General features: G+C 40.2%; 1 pseudogene; it reads left to right on the forward strand.

Annotated features, from left to right (window-relative positions):
• The first annotated feature begins 1,719 nt into the window (after window positions 1–1,719).
• Window positions 1,720–2,608, forward strand: LOC113177728 (phosphatidylinositol N-acetylglucosaminyltransferase subunit C-like; annotated as a pseudogene).
• Window positions 2,609–5,899: the final 3,291 nt, after the last annotated feature.

Consider the following 5,899-nt stretch of genomic DNA (forward strand, 5'->3'; position numbering starts at 1 on the left):
CTCTCACAACCACAAGCCTCTCCACCTCCCACAATCCTCCTGCTCTTGAGGCCGATTGGCTGGGTCATGTGGGCAGAGCCAAAAAAGCCCCCTAATGAGCAGCTCGGTGGTCTGAAAGTGCAGGGAAACAGCACAATCAGCATCACCGCAGAGGAGCCAATGAGCTAGAAGTTGCTGGGGCCGCTGTGAGCCAATCATCAGCTGGCAGTCTGAAAGTTTGCTGGGGCCCCTTCGGCTGTGGCTCTCAACAGTCTCACATGTGAGATTTTGAGGGAGATCACATCTAAACCATAACAGGGCTTGAGGTACTTGTCCTCTGACTAGACACTGGTGTGGGTCTAGGTGTTTAACAGGCAGAGGTGGGATCGGGAACCATAGCATTGTGAGGCTTACACCCAATCTTGTCAGTAATGTGTGATCAAGAAAAGATGCAGGGGTGACTGACAAGACTTGCACAGGTGGGGTGGCAGCAGGTATTGTGTTTTTCCCTCTACTGTTACTGGGGGTGTACTTTCCCAGGAAATGTTGCATAGCTGCATATTGAGATAAGTGATTGTGAAAGAGCAGTAAAAAGCAAGGGGAAAAATAAAACCCCCCAAAACAAAACCCCCAGAATGCTTAAATTAAGAGATCTTGGATAGCAGCATAGCAAGAGAAACAAAATATCCCAGTCCCTGTCCCTACCCTATCCTAACACCTGGGAGAGAAGGAGTCTTCCCTCCTTGGGAGTAAAGGTAAAGAAGAATCCCATCCAGAAAACTATCATCATGGAGTCTGGTAATCCTAGTTACTGAAAAGTTTCACAATCCTTCCAGACTTTCATTCTAACTGCACAGAGATCTGACTTTGGAAAAGGAATTTACTTTATCTCCTGGAGAACCCCCAGGGTGCTGTAGCCAGGAGCCATCTTTAGAAAGGATCTATTGTCTGAATTTGAACTGCTCCAACAGTCAGAAATCTCTTCATTTATTATCTCTGGGACCCCAAAGACATTCCCTTGCACCAATTTAGCAAGTAGTGGCCTCAGTTAGAGTGATTCCAGTACAAATCCTTGGAGAGCACTGCACTTTAGGGAACAGGTGTTGTGGCACACAGAGCAACAGGGTGCAGTGTCCTGCTCTTGAGAACCAAGGGAGGCCTGTCAATCAGACATAGGATGTGGGCATGCTGTTTCACAAGGCTGCCAGAACTGAAGGAAGTTACCAACCTAGTTGCTGCCACCCCTCTCCTAGCACTGCCCATGGGCACCTGTCACTAACAAGGCAAAGAAAGAATTCTATGATTCTAATGTGCCCTGATCACAGAGAGGGGCTAGGAAGATCTCCAATAATGATATGGCTCTGGTTGTCACCCTGACTTAGGATTCCTTCCTTGTGAAGGACCAAGTACATGTTGGATGCTTCTATCCAGTCATCTTGCCCCTTTGGAAGTACTCTAAAGCAAAAAGAACATCTTTGGGTGGGCAGCTGCCCGATCCTGCTGTGCATCCCTAGGAACTTATGGCAGGAATTTGGCTGTGTTTTCTTGCCTCAGAGAACAAACTCATCTATTATGGGCCTGGCCTGGGTTGCTGCCTTTGAAAACTAGGAAAGGTCAGTAGATAACAACATGGAATTTCCAGAGAAGTATTATTTTAAAATTTCATAAAGACTGAGTAAACCACATGGACTTCTTCAAGGGAAATTGAACTAGTCTGAGTTTAAGGGAAAGGATAAGATGATGTGTGCCTAACCTGTAATTAACACCAAGGAGGCCAAGTGGCAGAAGGTCTTATATGAGCAGCAGTCCTTCCCTGATATGGACCAGCAGTACCTGGAAGAGCTCCGGAAAAACATCTATGCCTGAAAATACCAATATTGAGCTGCGGTATTTGAGTCCAGTCTAGTGATACAACAACTCTGCAGTGTCTGTGTTTTTGTGGTCATTTGGTGATATATGGATGAGGATCTATTGCTCCCCCATGACCGCCAGCTCTTTGGAACTAGCCTGGCATATTCATTAAGTGTTGTTTGATCTCCCTGATGGAGGTGAAGGGCAGAAGAGGAGCAAGAAGTTGTGGTGGGCTGACCTGAAGAGTGTCTTGGTCTTCAGCATTTTCACTTAACGGTGGTTTCTCACCAGTGCTGAATACTCTGACAGAGTCCGTTAGCACTGACAACATCTGTGTCATGTCAGTCTTCATGCTATTGGGCCACCTCATCTTCTTTGACTATGGGGCCAATGCTGCTATTGTATCCAGCACACTCTCCTTGAACATGGCCATCTTTGCTTCTGTCTGCCTGGCCTCACATCTTCCCCGGTTCCTGCATGCCTTTATCATGGTGATATTTGCCATCCAGGGCTTTGCACTGTGGCCCATGTTACAGAAGAAATGAAAGGCCGGTACTCCCTGCAACTAGGTGGGGGTCACATTGCTTTTAGGTTTTCAGCCTTGGGACACCTGCTGTCCGTCAGTGTGGTGGGAGTCATACTCTTTGCTCTTGTGTTGGTTTCCACCTTATGTCTCTGCCCTTTCTAGCTCATTCACCTGCAGCTTTTTAAAGAAAGCATTCTTGGGCCTTGGGATGAAGCTGAAATCAAAGAAGACTTAATCAGGTTCCTCAGCTAAGTTAGGGACCACCCCATTACCTTATTAACACAAACTGATAGACTAGCATCCTAATGAGCATAAAGTCAGAAGACAGAGCCCATTCTGGAAGCAGCAGGCTGATGTGGATGACAGAACAGAGATCAGAAGAAAACAATAACAAAGACTTGGGTGGTGAAGGTGTTTACCCTTTCTGCTATTTTATGATGAAAAAGCTTTCTGGTGCCCTCATGAGTTATTGCCTCTCATCTGTTGACTGATGACTCTCATATCTTTGACTAGGGGGCCAGTGCAGCCATTGTATCCCACACACTGTCCTTGAACTTGGCCATCTTTGTCAGATAAAGTGATGTGGTCTCTATTAAAAAAGTAACAATACATCACATCTTCACATCCAAAAAAAAAATAAAGAAGGAAAGAAGAAGAACAACAACTTTTTCTTGGGGGTAATAGTTCCTCAATGCATGCCACATAGTTCACATTCCAAGGAAGCATTTCCTGGCTTACAGGATGTCTGATATCGTCTCTATGGATCTCCCAGCAACTGCAGGTCAAAGGATGACAGATGCTTCAGCACAACCACGTGGACTTCCTGAGCACAGATTAAGGACCCTGAAGAAGGATCCCAAGATAGTCTGACAATACTTTTTTCCCCAAAAAAGTAATTTTGAGAACCAGATGACATAACTTATGTAAAAGCTCAAAACACAGAGCCCCAGAGAGAGGAAAGTCTGAAGAAATGTTCAATATGAAAGTGCTGCAAAAATTCAAGGCAGGTAAAGAGAAAGGAAAACCTTATTTTCTTGAGGCAAGTCATGCACAAGAGGTGATTAATTTGCATATAGTGCTCACAGATGTTTTAGAGACATGCCTGTATACATCTGGCATCAATAAATCAGCAAGGTAAGGAAGAAAGGAGGACAGAGAAGGAAAGGACCCCCCAAAAAAACAAAATACCCAAAACTTTTTCCTAAATCTTTAGGATACAGAACATTAAATGCAGACACAGTCACCAAAGCCATCCACTGCATATACTGTGGACAGAGTTGCTCATAAATTTTAGCAAGGAGATGAATACAAATATTTTGTAATTTTTCTTCAGAAATTTATTTCAGACTCACACATACAGTTTTACTTTTCCCTGTTAAATGTCTTCTTGAGCCACAACAAGAAGATTTAAAACACTATATTTTTCTTATTTCCCTATGGAGCTAGTTTTTAAATTTCAGCATATAGTGATATATGAAGAATGTCAATGCACTTTATCTACTACAAGGTTTCTTATAAGGCAAATTACTAGTTAAAAGGGATGATACATATCTTAAGTCTGCATCAGGGAAAGAGAAATTATGTGTTTGATCTCAGGAGTTTGGTATTGTGTTGTGATACCATTTAACTCAAATGCAGTTTAAAATTCAACATGAATTTTTGACTGTTTTGACTGTCAATTGAAGTTGGAAAACCATTTTGATAGACATGTCAATGAAATGATGAATGGGGAAGATATCAACTTGGTTAGCTTTTTTGTTTTTTTGACTGCCACATGATTCTTTTTGTACTGTATCATGATTGAACAAAAAAGGCATTAATTCAAAGACCAGAAATTCAGTGAGTTTTAGACTAATCACTTCAAGGTGTGCTGGATTTATCTGCAATATCCTTTACATATTGATGCTTATGCTTACTTGGCTCCCTTGGTTTGTATTCAGTATTTGTGCCACAGAAGGGAAATCATTAACGAATGACTTTAAAATGCAAATTTGTCAAGGTCAGAATTTCAAAAACAGAAGCTTGTTGATTGAATTTGCACTGCATTTTATTTCTCTTTAACAGTTTGTTAGATTATTAATCAAAATGTTGACTGTAATTTTTTATGAATTATAAAAGTCATCTTTCAGTCTGTCTAATTGAGCTTAATGTGAGAGAAAAATCTTTTGGGCAGAGAAGAGATGGAAATATACCAGGAGAAACAATATAAATACATTATTCTATGGAACCAAGGTGTTCCAAAGAACTTGGTTGTAAATAGAATGTTTATAAAATAAATTAAGCTTCCCCAATGTCTCTTTTTATGTAAAAGGGCCTATACTTCTTATGGAGAACACCTTTTGAGGTCTGTTTCTAGCTCGCCATGTTTAGGAAATGTCCTTTTACCTCCTTGAGCTCTGTCTGCCATATTGTGATGATATAGCATGTGGTCATGCCTCTGCTGCCTTCACTATAAAATCTTCCCTGAAATTTTTATTTGAGATATTAGCTTTAAAAATTGGAGTCTAGACCCATTTGTAAGTGCCTTTGTGTTTTTGTCCTTAGTTTTCATGGGACACTTTATGGATTACTAGTATGTTTTCTTGTACCCTTACTTTGTTCACATTGGTATCTATTACTGAAATCAAATTTATTTTTAGTTTGGGTGTGAACCTTATGAATTGAGTTGGAAAGGTTGGCTCACTATTTACTGCCAAGACCTTATGAGACACCATTCCAACAGTGAAATTTCCCATGTGCTGTTTCCTCTCAGCCTTCCCACGCACAACTCACGCACAACTTCCCCATCTCTAGCTTTTTTCCAGACAGAGCTTACCCGAGACTGTTTCTCTCCCAGGCATAGAAATATCCTTGCCTCACCACTCTAAAAAGTTCTTCCAATTTTACTTTGAAATTTATAGTTTTGAGACAATGTGGGCTTTCGTATTTCATTGAACACAAATAAAAATAAACTACTAAATTTTATGTTTCAAATATAGTTTTAAGAATTCTCAGTCCTTCTTGTCTTTCTTCTCTTTTTTTTTTTTTTTTTTTTTTTTTTTAATTTTTTTTTTTTTTTTTTTTAAGAGAGAGAGAGAGGAGAGAGAGAGAATTTTTAATATTTATTTTTTTTTTTAGTTCTCGGCGGACACAACATCTTTGTTGGTATGTGGTGCTGAGGTTCGAACCCGGGTCGCACACATGCCAGGCAAGCGCGCTACCGCTTGAGCCACATCCCCAGCCCTTTCTTCTCTAATTTGTCTTGAGATGTCGATCTGACTATTCCTGTTTTTTTTTTTTTTTTTTTTTTTTTTTTTTTTTTTTTTTTTTTAAATGGCTCTGGTCTAACCTTTCTGATGTTGAAAATTTGTTATTGTCTCTATTTTGTCTACACAAAAAAATGTTCATGTAATTAAAGGTTTTTATCAAAGCAAAATTTGGTAAATTTTTTATTATCATTACAGGCCAAATAGTAAATATTTTAGGCATGTAAGCCATATGGTCTCTACCTCAACTATTCAACATTGCTAATGTAGCAAAAAAGTAGTCACAATATATAAGCAA

This window comes from Urocitellus parryii, unplaced genomic scaffold, assembly GCF_045843805.1.
Source record: "Urocitellus parryii isolate mUroPar1 unplaced genomic scaffold, mUroPar1.hap1 Scaffold_35, whole genome shotgun sequence".
Lineage (NCBI taxonomy): Eukaryota > Metazoa > Chordata > Mammalia > Rodentia > Sciuridae > Urocitellus > Urocitellus parryii.